General features: G+C 32.7%; 1 protein-coding gene and 1 non-coding gene across 2 annotated transcripts in view; both read left to right on the top strand.

The window, feature by feature from the left end:
* Nucleotides 1-16,654, top strand: part of MDGA2 (MAM domain containing glycosylphosphatidylinositol anchor 2) — a gene marked incomplete at its 5' end in the record, with an annotated part of 811,681 nt that overhangs the window by 567,364 nt on the left and 227,663 nt on the right. The gene's annotated exons all lie outside the window — the stretch shown is intronic.
* On the top strand, nt 4,569-4,671 carry LOC129404100 (small nucleolar RNA U13). The gene has a single exon (XR_008629692.1). It is a non-coding gene; the product is annotated as a small nucleolar RNA U13 (small nucleolar RNA).

The following is a 16,654-nucleotide window of genomic DNA, read 5'->3' on the forward strand; positions in this document are numbered from 1 at the left end:
CCATAGTATATTAAGACATGACATACATTTAGCTTAATGTTTTGCGTGCATGATTCAAAACCAAGAATTAATCTCCAAATCAGATTTAATGAAACACATTCTCCCCATGTCATCTTTGTTTCATCTTGAGCTAGACACAGTGGGAAAGAGGAGTTTACGATAGTTGAATCTTTCTCTTCCTCTACATCCAATCTACCTCTTCACCTATCCCTCCCACTCCAAATTAAGTCATTTCCTCATCTTCATGGTTTGGTATTCTCTATACAAAGCTTTATCTGAAATAATCCATTAATAGGGAAATTCATATATATATATATATTCTATTAGAAATTCACCTATATATAGTAGATATATATGAATTACATATATTATAGCTATCATATATGTGTATACCATATATACATATATCTAGGTTAATCAAGAAGTTTCTGTGACATAATCTCCCATAAATATATTAAAGTTCCACATTCCCTAAGCATCTTATGTTCTATTTTGACCCCATTTCTGCTAAAGTTTTCTCTTTCCCCTCCAGTAAACCAATAAAATAGATCTTTGTCCAACTCATGCTACTGCTTGACTCCTCTCTATTTCGTGAAAATGCTTACCAATCAGTTGGTTTTGAGGGCACAGATTTCAATTTAGCCAAATCCTATGACCACAAGGATTTTAAGTCTCTCAGACACACCAGTGCTGTTTCACAGATACTATTTTAGAGCTCAAATTGGTCTATGGAAATCCCCTCAGTAAGACACAGAGGAATGGAGAGCTTTCCTTCTGCTGCCTTGGCTTTGGAAGAAACTGCGTCTTTCAATTTTCTTCAGAGAAATTTATCAAATCAAAATTGATCTCTATCCCTTTAACTATGCCTAATTCTCTCTAAAGTTCAAGACTCATGGAATATCTTACATTTATTTTGAAAATTGTGCACAAAAAGGTTAACTGATTTTTCAGACACAGTGTAATTCAGTGGATAATATTCTTCACAAAAGTGAATCTTCTATCATTTGAAGTAAATTTTTTTTCTAACCTACTTTTAAGTGTGTTGGTTTTTCAAAAATACACTCTTTATCTGACCACAAATTGCCACATTCTCCGTCACTATCCTTATTAACTTTTCATATATATATATATGTATACATATATATGTATGTATATATCATACATATATGCATGCATATGCATATATGCATATATATACAAGAGATATATATGTCTTGTTTGATATATATATATTGTTTGATTAAGGTTTCATTCACTGTCACTGTCATCTGGTTGCTCGTCGATTTGCTCAAGCGGGCACCAGTAACGTCTCCATTGTGAGACTTGTTGTTACTGTTTTTGGCATATTGAATACACCATGGGTAGCTTGCCAGGCTTTGCCATCCAGGTGAGATACTCTCGGTAGCTTGCTGGGCTCTCCGAGCGGGACAGAGGAATTGAACCTGGGTAGGCCTCGTACAAAGCAAACGCCCTACCCGCTGTGCTATCGCTCCAGCCCAATTCTGTAATTAACCTTCTTTTATTCCCATCCCTCTTTCAGATGGAACTGCGTATCTAATGTCCTAGGTAATGTAGATGATAAGGTTAATAAATTGACCCATTTATTAACTTTAGTAACTCACAACAAAATGCCTTTTGTTTGTTCATGAAATATTGTATCCTGTTTCATAGTAAATGACGATGGTGCTAGAATGTACAATGTGATGTGTGTGTGTGTGTGTGTAAAAGAGGGTTGTCAGTTACCCATGATGATAATGTTTTTCTACAATCCATACAATGTTTCTCAGTATTTTCTGCATGCCTATGATTGGGAAATTGAAAAGAGCTTAGGTGAAGATTTTTATTGATAAGCTATATATTAGTTCCTATAACTCTTGACTTCTGTTATTTCTATTCTGTTTCTGGAGGGTGGAATTTGTTTTTATAGGACACACATAGACATTTGAATGCTGCCCCAGTGCTCACTTATATCTCTGTCCACTTTCTCCTTAATTTCATTAGCTGCTATCTGGAAATGTTGGCTCTACAAAGTCACCTAATAAATTCTTTTGTTTCTCAATTTTTGAATTACTCCAGCTTATTTTCATTGTCTATCATCTTAGATTCCTAGTATGGAGAAAGAAAACAAAAGATGTCAATATTTAAATATTTAATATTTTAGGAAGAAGTCAATATGTATTTAGTGTACAAATTTGCACTTTCTAACTGTACGGTGTATTATAACCTCTAAAAGCATCATAACCTTCTATTCTCAAAAGTGTTGATTTACCTAACTTTATTTTAGTCACATAAAAAAGGAGTTCTTTAAATTATCAATTTAATATTGAACATATTTGTACAGAATTCATTTAATGAAAATATATCATATATTTGCACTACTAACATTTCAAAATGATCTTTAGACTTATAAGCAAAAAAAGCACAATTCTAACATCCAAGAGAAATATTTAACCTCTGAGTTTTCAAGCTCCGTTTTAATAAAAGTAGTACATTAAGAATGGAAGATTAACTGAGCACAAAGGCAGCAGGCACATTGTACCTGTTAATTTTTTATCATTTCAAAATATTTTTGAGACAAATATATTATCTCCATTTTAAGGAAAAGTGAAAATGAAGAAAGAAAACAAGTAACTTTCTGAAATCAAATCTTATTAAGCAACAGAAATCAGATTCATAAACTGTGTAACATGGTTCTCAGGCCTTGTCTTAAGTAAAGCACAGCAAAGCAACTCAGAATTTAGCCAGGTTTTTAAAATATAGGAAAAAATGAAACTGACCAGCATCATTTTATTTCTTTTTCTTTTCCAATATGTACATTGCCAAAATTTAATTGGGATTCTTTCTGGATTGTGAAGTGAATGCAAGTTTTATAGTCAGAGGGAAAGTACTCCTGACATTATAGCCTATTAATATCCCTACCCCCATTATAGTCTTTTAATATCCCAGTTATATTGCTTTGGAAGAAAATAACATTTTTGTTAATCAGTGGGTTTTTTTATTGTTTGTTTTCTTGGGTTTGGGGTGCTCGGGGCTTTCTACTGGCTCTGCTCTCTGGAATCATTTGGTGGGCTCAGGGGACCATATGGGATGTTGGGGATTGAACTAGGGTCAGCCACATACAAGGCAAACACCTATCTGCTGTCATAAAACTCTATCCCTAATATGCTTTTATTTTAAAATAAAACATTGTTCAACTTCTAACCAACTTAGTGTTTATATTTTGCAATTTTCTACATGTCATTGCATTTCCAAGGTCTTAGATGGCTCTTTTACTGAACAGTTTACTACTGCATACACAGATATTAAATAATTTCTGTTATCTAAAACAAAGCAGTGATAAAATGAAATTATACAGTTAAAACAGGCAAAATTCTAAAGAGATTGTTTAGTCAGCTACAGTGGATACTGTGCCTGTAGGAAGCCTGGGTGACATTCTTTCCATGGCATGGTCCCCAAGCACTGGAAGGAGAATTCCATGAACAGAACACTGGAAGTAGCCCCTGAGAACTACCAAGGCTGGCCCCCAAACCAAAGCAAATGAATCGATTTTATATGTATAATTTATATATATAAATTTTTATATAATCTATAATAATATATTTATATATAATATAAGTTTACATATTATATATTTGTATATAATATATATAAATTTATATGTACACATTATACATATATATAAAATCATTTACCCATAAAATATATATGGGGAAAAAACTGATAACTCCTAAAATGTGTTCCTTGTTTCTGTGGAAAGGTATCAAGCTATTGATCAGAAAATCAGTCTAAATTAATTGGCACCTGTCCAGAAAGAACTGATCAAAGTTAATTCACTATGAATTTCTGAATGTAAATTATTTGTGAATTTCCACTTAGAAGGTCAATGCAGTTCTTTCCAGGCTTATAAATTAATCAAATTAAATTGCTAGTCATCAATAGTTTTCTTCCATAATTTTTGATTAATAGAACTATAATGATGATTGCTGAAATTGTACAAAGCCAGTCTTTCAACATTCACCAAAAAGCAAATCTGTCTGCAGTGTGCAGGTGTTCCAATTAGTCATGTAGATTAAGTGTTTTATTTCTATTTTCCCAACTTAATATTCTGTAGTAATTACATCTTCCCAAAACACCAGAGATAATTTTATCTTATTATGTTGTATAGCTCTGAAATTGTTTCATTATTATATTTTTTAAAAAATTTATCAGGCTTTACAAAATTTAAAACTTGTCAGATTTAATTCTCATCTGAATATAGATTTTCTTTAATAAATGAGAAAACTATCCTTATTCAATAAGTATGTTAACTTTAAAATAAGCTTTCAATAAAAAGCTTATCTGACTTGGTATCACCTTAAGATTACTTTTATATAATATAATATTGGCAAATTAGTTATACACGTTCTTTGTTCCACATCTCGTGGTGCTCAGGACTCAATCATGATGCTTATAAGACACTATGCAGTCCCAGCGTCTTTAATGGGTTGGTCACACACAAGGCAAGTACCTTAACCTCTGTACTATCTCTCTGGCCCTACAAGTCTGTGTTATCAAAACATATTATCCTGATCCTTTTCTGTTTTATAAGCATCATGATTGGCCATTCACACGTCTTGTGAGATGTGCCTCCCATAAATCTTATTACACATTTAGCATATTACTCATTTGACATGAATTTAGAAAAATATATATAAAATGTATTATCCTTTTGATTGATGGAGTCTCCATCTTCATATACTCTTTGAGCCAAGGTGATTGAGCTAATTAATAGTGCTTAATAATTAGTGTGTCTTAATATACATAAAAGAGGATCTTATTCAAGTAACATTTTTGTCGATCCACTTTAACTTTTCAGTGTTTTGTTTTGTCTGCACTATAATTACAAAATGGGACTATGACAATAATATAGTTTTAAAGCTCCTACCTCTACACTGTTGGCTTTTTTTCCTGTACCTGCAAATCACCACACTTAATTTGTGTGACTCAAATTATCTGTAGGCAGTATGATATAGGGGCAGAAATCTGCATATGTTCTGACTTCTCTTAAGTTGACTACTAGACTATTATGTAAATAGATCCCTGCTTACTTTTCTTTTGCAATATATAAGTTGCAAGATACATTTTCTCCACCCATTTACAATTCTGTATTATCAAAGTGTGTTTCGGCATTGTTAAACTCTTAAAATACTTCTTAACCTTGATCACTAGAGTTTTATTTTTATTTATTTATTTTTATTTTTTTAATAAACTTACCCATTGTGCCTGAGGACACATATCTCTACAGCTTTATAAATATTAATATGTAATTTTGATTCTCACCAGGAATGTTTCTGGACTTTTGGGGCACTACTTGTGAGACCACCATCCTCCCAAAATATTTACTCTTTTTGCATCATTTTTAAAAGTACAACAAGAAAGAAAGACAGAAAGAAAGAGAGAAAGAAAGAGAGAGAGAAAGAAAGAAAGAAGGAAGGAAGGAAGGAAGGAAGGAAGGAAGGAAGGAAGGAAGGAAGGAAGGAAGGAAGGAAGGAAGGAAGGAAGGAAGGAAGGGAGGGAGAAAGGGAGAAAGAAAGAAGGAAGGAAGGAAGGAAGGAAGGAAGGAAGGAAGGAAGGAAGGAAGGAAGGAAGGAAGGAAGGAAGGAAGGAAGGGAGGGAGAAAGGGAGAAAGAAGGAAGGAAGGAAGGAAGGAAGGAAGGAAGGAAGGAAGGAAGGAAGGAAGGAAGGAAGGAAGGAAGGAAGGAAGGAAGGAAGGAAGGAAGGGAGAAAGGGAGAAAGAAGGAAGGAAGGAAGGAAGGAAGGAAGGAAGGAAGGAAGGAAGGAAGGAAGGAAGGAAGGAAGGAAGGAAGGAAGATAGGAAGGAAGGAAGGAAGGAAGGAAGGAAGGAAGGAAGGAAGGAAGGAAGAGAGAAAGAAAGAAAGAGGGAAAGAAAGAAAGAAAGAGGGAAAGAAAGAAAGAAAGAGGGAAAGAAAGAAAGAAAGAGGGAAAGAAAGAAAGAAAGAAAGAAAGAAAGAGGGAAAGAAAGAAAGGAAAGAAAGAAAGAAAGAAAGAAAGAAAGAAAGAAAGAAAGAAAGAAAGAAAGAAAGAAAGAAAGAAAGAAAGAAGGAAAGAAAGAAAGAAAGAAAGAAGGAAAGAAAGAAAGAAAGAAAGAAGAAAGAAAGAAAGAAAGAAAGAAAGAAAGAAAGAAAGAAAGAAAGAAAGAAAGAAAGAAAGAAAGAAAGAAAGAAACAGAGAGAGAAAGAAAGAGAGAGAGAAAGAAAGAGAGAAAGAAAGAGAGAGAAAGAAAGAGAGAGAGAAAGAAAAGAGAGAAAGAAAAGAGAGAGAAAGAAGAGGAAGGATAGAAGGGGGATGGGGGAGGGAGAAAGGGCAAAAGAAAGAAAGTAATGGAGGGAGGGAGAAAGAGATGCTGGGAGTGTGGGAGGGATGGAGGGAAGGATTGTTAGGAACAATCCTTAAGAAAATCCTTAAGTTAAGAAAAAACTGCATATTTGTAAGTATGATGTGCAAATATTTTCTCCTCTCCAACAGGATATCTTTGTTTAGTGATAGCTTGTTTCACAGTATAGAAGATTGCAATTTGAGTTGAATTGAATCTACAATTCTTCCAGTTTATTCTCATTGTCTTTCACTCCATTTAAGCCCTCTTTAATAAATTTCAATGTAGTTTGTGGTTTTATCAATAAGAAGTATTAAATAACTGTTGTAAGATTGATTTCTCATATTTGAATTTTACTTTCCTTGTTCCTGATTTTGTACATAGTGTAATTTAAAACATTTAATTTACTATTTATTCTGTGCAGATAAATAGCAATAAACATTGGTCTTGTATTGTTGAACTTTGTTAAAGTCACTTATTTATTATAATAATTTATCTTAGGACATTTTGAAATTTGTATGTACATAGTCATCTATTTCAAATAATGGAAGATATATTTTTTTCCTTTTCAAGCCCACCATATTTTGTATGTTTACAGAATTATTTTATTCCCGAAGGCATAAGCATGTATTTAATAGCAGGAGTATATTTGGTTTACATATTTTTTTCAGTATTGTAGGGAAAGTTTCGAGTATTGTTTCATAAAATGAAGTAAGTAAGTAAGTACCAGTGATTTTTTTCTCCTTTTGTGGAGGGCACACCCAGAAGTGCACAGTGCTTACCAAAGGCTTTTTACTCAGGGAATCACTTGTTGCAGGCTCAGGGAACCATATAGCAATGCCTTGTATCAAACTCAGGGTGTACTATCTCTCCAGCCATCACTAATATTTTAATTCTTCTACTCATAATCTAAAATTTTTTATCATGGACAAGTTATAAATACCATCATCTAGTTGAATTATGTTGGAAAATCCAAGAAAAACATAAAAAGGAGCAACAAAAATGTCAGCTATAGAGAAACCAAACCCTATGTAATAGAAAGTAATGAAGAAAGATCATTTCAGTAAAATACAGAAATGGCAAGGGAAAATGCTGAACACATTCTTTTATAATATTAACAAAGTTGATTTTTTTTACTTTTTAAAAAAATACTTAGCAAGAATGCACTAATATATAAATGACTGTTAACAAAAAATAATGAAGAAAGTTTTACTACTGAATTTGCCGAATTAAAAGCATAATCAGGGTTATGATCATCTTCACACTAATATAGTTTACATGTACAATGGATAAGTTATTATCAAAATTATGATAATGAGTCTTGGATATGGCTCAGAGAGTACACATTTCCTGTATGTTTCAGGTCTTGTAACCCTTGATGCTACAATAATATTGATACTATTAATAATAATGTGATAAAGAAGTTTAAAGCCTGTTTTTATTTGTGTATGTTCATAATTCAATATGTCTATAAAACATGATCAAATTGCATCACAAAAAAGTTTATTACTCAGTAGAAAACATATGTAATAAATTATGCCATATGCACACATAAAAATCCAATTTATAAAAATATAAAGCACTTCCCAACATGTACCACAAGAATACCATAATCTAATAGCAGTAGAAGAATTTCTTCAACTTAAGAAGCATAGTACAAATTTATCAAGTAAATTTTTGTCATGTGTCCAACTTTATACTTGCTTCAGGTTTTGCCGGTAACTGGAGAGAAGATTAATAATTAGGGGCTGGAGCGATAGTACAGCATGTAGCACATTTGCCTTGCACGCAACCAACCCGAGTTTGATTCCCAGCATGCCATATGGTCCCCTGAGCACCAACAGGGGTAATTCCTGAGTGTAAATCCATCAGTAACCCCTGTGCATTCCTAGGTGTGATCCAAAAAGAAAAAAAGATTAATAATTAAAACTCTGATTTAAAATGGAAGAATTAAAATATTCCTTATTCTATAATGACAATTTTATACTATAGAAAACAAAACTTATTAAGATTTCTATCTGATTTTAGTAACATAATAAGCACAAGTCATCATACATATAACCACTAAATGTGTATACACTAGCAAAGTACTATTATCAAAAGGAAATTTTCAAATATCAGTTTCATTATAATAAAAAACATTAAAATTATAGTAAGAACACTATAATAAGAACATGTAATACTCTGAGAGTAATTAAAGAAGAATTAAATAGTTGAAGAGATTAACTTTGTTGAATTGGAGTTTTTACTATGGTTAAAATGTTAATCGTCTCCAAATTTATTGGAAGCAACTTTCAAATTAATTGAATAGAATCATAATTCTATCCAATACCAGTACAAATCTGTGACAAATACTGTCTCAGTAAAAATCAATACAATCCCCAATAAAAATTCATGAAAATTGACATATACACTTTAACTGTATTTTTTGAATGCAACTTATATGGGAAAATTAAATAATATTGATTAAAAACCAGAATTTGTGAACTTACTCTCCAGTGCGTGTGTGTCTGTCTGCTTGTGTGTGCTACCATGACATCTTTATTAATGTGACTTTTTAACACACACATTTTAAACCATTCTGAAAATTTTAGATTTTGGTGATTTAGAGGAAAGTTGAACATACTAATTTTTCATTGTAATAAACTCAGTTGGTTCTTTTCCAGACCTCTACATTTGCTTGTTTAGAATCAATACATGACAGCAGTGAGTTTGTACCTTTAAATTTTTTCAGTACATGTTTATAGTGTGAACATAACACTATGTTCACAAAAAATACAAGAGCCAGAGAGAGTATAGTTGGTAAAGCATTTGCCTTGCATGGGATCAGCTCTGGTTCTATCTCCAGTATTCCAGGTCCCTGAGTGCCAAAAAGAGTAATACCCGAAAACAGAGCCAGAACTGAGTCCTAAGCACTATTCTTGCCCCCAAACCAAACCAAAAAGAAACAAAACAAAGCATTAAATATAATGCTTGCAGTGCCCAAAGAGGTGGGCGGAGTGGGTGCAGAGAGAGAGAGAGGGAGAGGGAGAGAGAGAGAGAGAGAGAGAGAGAGAGAGAGAGAGAGAGAGAGAGAGAGAGAGAGAGAGAGAGAGAGAGAGAGAGAGAGAGAGAGAGAGAAGAAAAGCATCTGGCAGGCAGGGTGGGGTGATGGGAGGGAACCTGGGGACACTGGTCCTGGGAAATGTACACTGGTGGAGGGATGGGTTTTGGAACACTGTATGACTGAAATCCAACCATGAACAGCTTTGTAATTGTCTATATATTGGTGATTCAATAAAAAAGTTAAAAAAGAAAACATAAAATTTTGAGTAGAGGGGGCTGGAGTGATAGCACAGCAGGCAGGGCATTTGCCTTGCATGCAGTCGACCTGGGTTCGATTCCCAGCATCCCATATGGTCCCCTGAGCACCTCCAGGGATAATTCCTGAGTGCAGAGCCAGGAGTGACCCCTGTGCATCACCGGGTGTGATTCAAAAAAGCAAAAAAAAAAAAATTTTTGAGTAGAGGTTAAACATATCTGCAATCCCACTAACAGTGCACTGGGTCCCTTTCTCTTTCCACACCCATGATATTTATTGTTTCAATCTTTTAAATTGTTATTTTTTTTCTAAGAAGAATTAATGTTGAACATCATGTATCAATGGACAATCTTGCTAAATATATTGTCTATTTTCTAAATATAGTGCTTGGAAAATATTAAAATAAATGATATTGTGTAGGAGAAAACTAAAAGAACACAGAATATCCTAACCATGAAACATTAATTGACCTTTATAAACATTTATAACTTCTGTTCAACCAAAGAAAGTAAATAAAAAAATAATTAAGGATGTACGCAAGCCAGTATTGTAGGAAATACATCATCACATATATATGAAAATTGGCTTATGTGTTGATTATATGAATATATACAACTCGGTAATAATGCAAGCATTAAAATGTTTTAATGGGGGAAATATACTTACTGATACTAATATGAAAAAGGCAATAATTAAGTGAAAAATGTTTAATATCATTGAGATACTCCAAAATCCCTACTACAGAGAAAGCATAAAAATAATTGAGTTCACCAAAATTTAGAGTTTGAGAAACTACTGGAATGCTCATAAACTTCTGGTAAAATTGTAAATTTTCTTCCTTATGGTTTAGCATTTTTTATCGCTTCCTTTTTAAAAAGGCATAAGTTCACATTATAACAGAGTAGTTCTCTTAAGTATTTATTAAATGGAAATTAAAATTATGTGCACAAAATATTTGTACAATAGTGTACTGAATATTATTCATAGTAACTAAAACATGGAAGTAGCAAGATGTCCATTAATCTAAAACTATTTAGAAAATGGGACAGAGAGATAGTACAATGAGCAGAGCATTTTCCTTTCACCTTGCCTACCTGGGTTTCAGTCCCCGGGTCCTACACTCCCTCCAGCATAGAATCTCTGTTAAAAAAAAATTTTAAATAAAGATCAAATCTTTTAAATGAATTTAAACCATTAAAATGCCCAGTTTTCATGTTCATTCTGTTTTTACAGTAATCAAAATATGTTAATGAAAGTGTATAATCATTTCTATAATATTGTCATGACTTTTCAACTTTTTAAATGCATTGTTTATCCAGTTGAGTGCTGTTAAGTTTTCTGGAAAAATGAAAAATCTAATTTATATTTGTTGCTTGCAAATTTTCATGATTAAAATTAGGCTGCGGTCTATTTCAAATTTTGTATTTGAGAAGATAAGCACATATTTTGCTGTCATCAGCAAGTTGAGGTGGTTCTAACATAGCACTGTTGTATTCTGTAATAAAACAATGATATTGCTAATGTATATCACTCATTTGATTTCCTTGATATATTTTCCTGGGTATATTCAATATCATCAAGTGTTTCAAAACATTAATTTTGAGACGAATGGAGATGTTACTGGCAACCACTGGAGCAAATTGATGAACAATGGGATGACAGTGATACAGTGATACAGTGAACTTTGAGCCATTTTTATTTTTCCTGCCACATAGGTGCTTATTATATTAATTCTATGATCATATTTTTCAGTCATTTTAGATTTATTTGATTTCTTATTGATTTCTTTTGATTTTAGGGCCACACTCAGTTAAGCTCAGGGAGTACTCCCTGTGCCTTGATTGGGGTTGCTCCCAACAGTTCAACTATTGGGTTGCATTATTGACACATGCTATGGATTGACATGATTGAATCTATGTGTCCTGCATGCAAAACGTGTACACTAAACCACCGAGATTTTTGGTCCTGTACTTGAATTTTAAATGTCATATATCCCTCAATTTTTTTTAATTTGTGAAATATTATTGATATTATTCTTTCTATTTTTTAACACAGACTTTTAATATTATAAGTAATCCTCTCAGCTTAGTTTTAAACATCCCATAAGTTTTAGTATATAAAAAATTTTATTATTTATTTGGAAATACTTCCTTCTTTCTGCTATGATATTATTTCTTTGATTCAGAGATCAATTATAATGTTATTTTTCAAATACATAGAATTTTAGAAACAATTTTTATATTTATATTTTATTTTTCTAGTTTGAGTTTATATACTGAATTTTCTTATTTTATCTTGTGACTCCAAGGATAGAATTTATGTTAAAAAAAATTTTTTTTAACAAGGTCTTTTTTACAAGGCCTTGAGACATGCCTAATTTAATTAAGTCTTATTTCTTCTGTATGTTTGAAATGTTATAAATCTTATTCAAGCATTAGTTGGGTCCCACAATTTTTGATAAATTTATTTTTATTTTTATCCAATTCAATGTTGTTTATACCTCACTCTTCCTTCAGCAATTTTCCTTATTGATCCATGGATCATTTAGAATTATTTATTTATTAATTATTTATTTATTAATTATTAATTATTAATTATTTATCTCTAAGATCCATAAATATCTTCATGCCATATTTTTGTCATTGATGTTTATGATTGTCATTGGTTCTATGATGGTTGGAAATCTCATTCTGACTGTCTTCAGATAGGTATGTTCATGTCTCATAAGCACTTGAAAAGATCTGGTATTTGGTGTAATGTTTGATAAATGTTAACTTGGTTCTCTTGTCTTAGGATGTAATCAGCAATATGCTGGTTGATTTGTAGTTGAAACACCCTATTCTATAGCTCTAGCTCCAATTTCTAATATTATTTATTGTAATTTCTCATTATAAAATTTTCATTTGCTGTATTGTATACATTTTAATTTTCTGATTAAAATGTCTAGCTTTTCATTTAGCTATATGCAGTGTTTTAAATTATTTCGATAAAATATCCAGCAAAGCTATTTCAGTTTTTTCTCCTGGGAACCCCAGTGTCTTCATTGCATGTTATCTATTGTCAGTTATATTATTCTTTGGTATGTCTCTTAGGGAATCTCTTTTGCTAGGGAGTTTCATTTGTTATTACCAAACTTTGACTGAGCAGATGAAAGACTTGGTATACTTTCTTTTATTCCACATTTCTGACTCTTAGTAAATGGCTTTTAGAGCTTCCAACTCAATGTGTGGACAACGCATGGAAGTCTTTTTCTTGGGTCTTCAGTTGCCTGCCCTATATTATGCCTTGAAAGAAAAATGTCAGTGGAATATTAGCAACCTATTATTTATTTTTCTGATATTTTAAACACATTGCTTGAACTTCTATTTAACTCTCTATATGAAATAACTATCATTTACAGTATTGTAAACCACAATACCTAAAATAAAATTTAAAAAATTAAAAAATAGTTAAAGGATTCTTAAATCTTATTTGTTTTTAACAATATGTCTCTTTAGAGGTAGAGCTGGTAACTGAGTAGTCAGAAACAAAAATTTGATTCAAAATACTGTTAAGACTATTACTAAAAATATTGTAAATCATTATGCCTTGATAAAAATTTGGAAAAAAGAAAAGAAAAATACTTTTAACAAAGTACATTACTGTAAGAGCTAAGACAAATTTCGTATTTGAAGTATATAACGAGTGATGAATAATAGAACACAAAAAACTCAGGCATCATAAGCAAGTAAAATAGAAAATAGCCCAGTATCTTAGCTTGTTTCACTTTTGTATCATAAATTTAACATTCTTCAAGCTCCTAAAGTAAGAGGAAACTATTTCATATTTGTTTTTAAGAAGCAGAAGTGTAATAGGATATGAAAGGATTTATAATATGATTATTTGCATATTAAACGTGCTAACAGTAATGTCATATCACAATATAATGGTAATACAACAATAATAATTGGCAAATGAATCAACAGTGAAAATTTTAAATTGAACAATAAATGCATAGATGTTTCCTAATTGGAGATGTTTTACATTGTAGGCACTAGTCAATAAAAATATTATCAGTGATCACTTTTACATTTAGCACTGTAGAACTCTGTTCCCATTGTTCATCAATTTGCTCAATCGGGCACCAGTAAGATCTCCATTGTGAGACTTGCTTTTACTGTTTTTGGCATATCAAATATGCCACGGGTACCTTGCCAGGCTCTGCCGTGCGGAGGAGATACTCTTGGTAGCTTGCCAGGCTCTCCAAGAGGAACAGAGAAATCGAACCCAGGTCAGCCACGTGCAAGGCAAACGCCCTACCTGTAGTGCTATCACTCCAGTCCTTTACAGGTAAAATTTAAGAAATATTTATTATAACCAGTTAATGTGACATCATATGCAATTCAACAATTTTATCTATGGGCCATATTATTTTAAATTTAATTTATTATAATTAGTAAATTACAATAGTGTTAAAATGTGTAGTATTACAGCACAAACTTACTACATCCTACTGCCACCTGGAGTCCACAACCATCCAGCACTGTCTTTATTTCTCCTCTAGACTGATGTTCTCAGCCCCTTCTGCCCCCAAATTTGGCTATTGGCTCTGTATTCCAGTGTCAATGGTCTGTTTTCTTGTTCATTATCTCCTGCACTCTCATTTGATATTTTCTAGATGAATCAGATTATCCTAAAATCATCCTTTCTGCTCTGATTTATTTTGCCTAATGTAATAATATCCTACAGTTCTATCCATGCTGCAGCAAATTGAATGATTTCATCTTTTCCTATAGCTGCATAATATTACATTATATATGTATGTATATACACATATGTATGTTTATATTTGTGTTGTATATTTATGTATATATATGTGTATATGTATATAGATATATATAGATAAATATATCATATATACATTTATAGATATATGTGATATAGATATATATGACATAAGCTATGTTCTGTAGCTTCTTGATCTATTCATCTGTAATTGCACATTTGGGATGTTTTGATATTCTGGCTATCGTATTAAGTACTGCAGTGCACATGGTGTGCATATATTCTTTCACATTAATATTTTTGTGTTGGTGGTAGATGATAAAAAGTGGAGTCTTTGGAACATATGGGAGTTTTTCTGGGTCTTTTATTTTTGAGATATTTCTGTCATGCTTTCCATGGAGGTGGAATCATGATTTTGGGTCACATTATTTTTAAAACATAAACTCTCCATAACATTCCATTATTGAGTTAACTTTAGTTTGTATTTGTTTGATTTTTAATGCTAGTTAAAATTAGGGTAAATAAAGATAGAAAATTTACAAGGATTCTATTTTCATACTAAAGATAAAGGGGTAAACTGGTGGCCAGTTTTCATAAGATAGTGGGGGGAAAGACTGGCACTTGAGAACTAAAAACTTGTGAATAACTATTATAAGCCGTGGTCCATGAATGGGAAAGATCTTTTACAAGATTATAGAAACAAACATCTGTTAAATCTTGAAAAGTAATCAGTGATGAGAGGAAGAGAAGAAAAGCGCTGCTATAGAGCTTTAGAGCAGGCTGGTGAGATGGAGGGTGGCGGAAGGGAAACTGGGGTCATTAGTGGTGGGAAATGGGCACTGGTGGAGGGATGGGTTTGGGATCATTGAATGACTGAAACCTGATCATGAACAGCTTTGTAACTATGTATCTCACAATGACTCAAGTTAAAAAATTAAACATAAAATAAATATAAACAAAAAATGTGTAATTAGTGACACGTTAGAGGTTGAAAATGAATAGAGAAAATAGGTTGAAGAATTACTGAAGAAAAATCCAGAACTTGACACAATAGTGGTTGCCTGTAGACTGGATCATCCTGATATAGAAGAAAAAAGGAGAAATGGGGCCTTATCAAAGATTGCCCTTACCTGGAATAAATTTAAGTCATTTCATTAAGGCTATTTATTTTTCCATTGAAGTAAGAAGTCATAACTATAACTGAAACTGAGAGATGGCTTCAAGTAGAAGCCTGTGGATGATAATAACAGAAGTACAAGCATGCCTAAAAAGGAAGATAAATGAAGCATTGCTGAGCAACAGAGATTATAGCATTCTGAATAGCTATGTACTTCAATAATATCTCTTAAGAAGAAGCATGATCTCTCTCATGCTACTTAATTGTGATTGTTTAATTATCATCATTATGATTGTCTGGGTAGTGCTTGTTAATTCTTACCTGATTTTGTTTTGTTTTGCTCTTTTGTGGTTCAGAAAATTGAACCCAAATCTTTGCATTAAGCAAGGCAAACATTCTGCCGTTAAGCTATATCCCAGCCCAAATGTATTTTTGGTATTTTGGTTTAGAGTGGTGACAAAGATAGATCTTGGATCTTGCATATTTTTTCAATGACCTTTTAATAATCGAGTTTAACCATGATTTTCATTTTATCATTACTGCAGTTTAGTAATAACATGTGGTTAGTGTGTAATCACAAAGCGTCTAGGAAAGTCCTGCAACTCTTTCTCGCCGGCTGCATTCGGTAGTCTCAGGCCACTTCCCCACCCAGGACAGCCATTGCCATCGAAAGACGAAGGAGGAAATGAGGGCCAGGTTGGTTGGTGATCAGTTGCCGATTATTCCCATTCTCCCCACGCAACCTGTCCCAGTCTCACTAAGTCCTTCATTTCAAACTCCTCCTGTCCCTTTTGCTAGTCTCTCCATGCTCCCACTTGCTGCCTTGGTCTCTTTCTAGTCTCTCTCCATCTCCTGTATTGGGGGTAGCACAATCAACATATCAAAGCCCAACATATCAGGCTCAAGGACAGAAAAACCACCTAGGGGTTTTCCTCCTTTCATTAGTCCAGTAACTTAATTAGCATCTAAGTCTACTTCTTAATATTAGTTATCTTGTATGAACACAGTAAGAGGTACATTAAGCATGCAGGGTAGCTCTCCTGGGGACATCATGCTATAGATCTCAGACTACAGTGCTCAGGCCAGATTAATCTTTCCT

The sequence above is a fragment of the Sorex araneus genome, chromosome 3 (genome assembly GCF_027595985.1).
Source record: "Sorex araneus isolate mSorAra2 chromosome 3, mSorAra2.pri, whole genome shotgun sequence".
In the NCBI taxonomy this organism is placed as follows: Eukaryota; Metazoa; Chordata; class Mammalia; order Eulipotyphla; family Soricidae; genus Sorex; species Sorex araneus.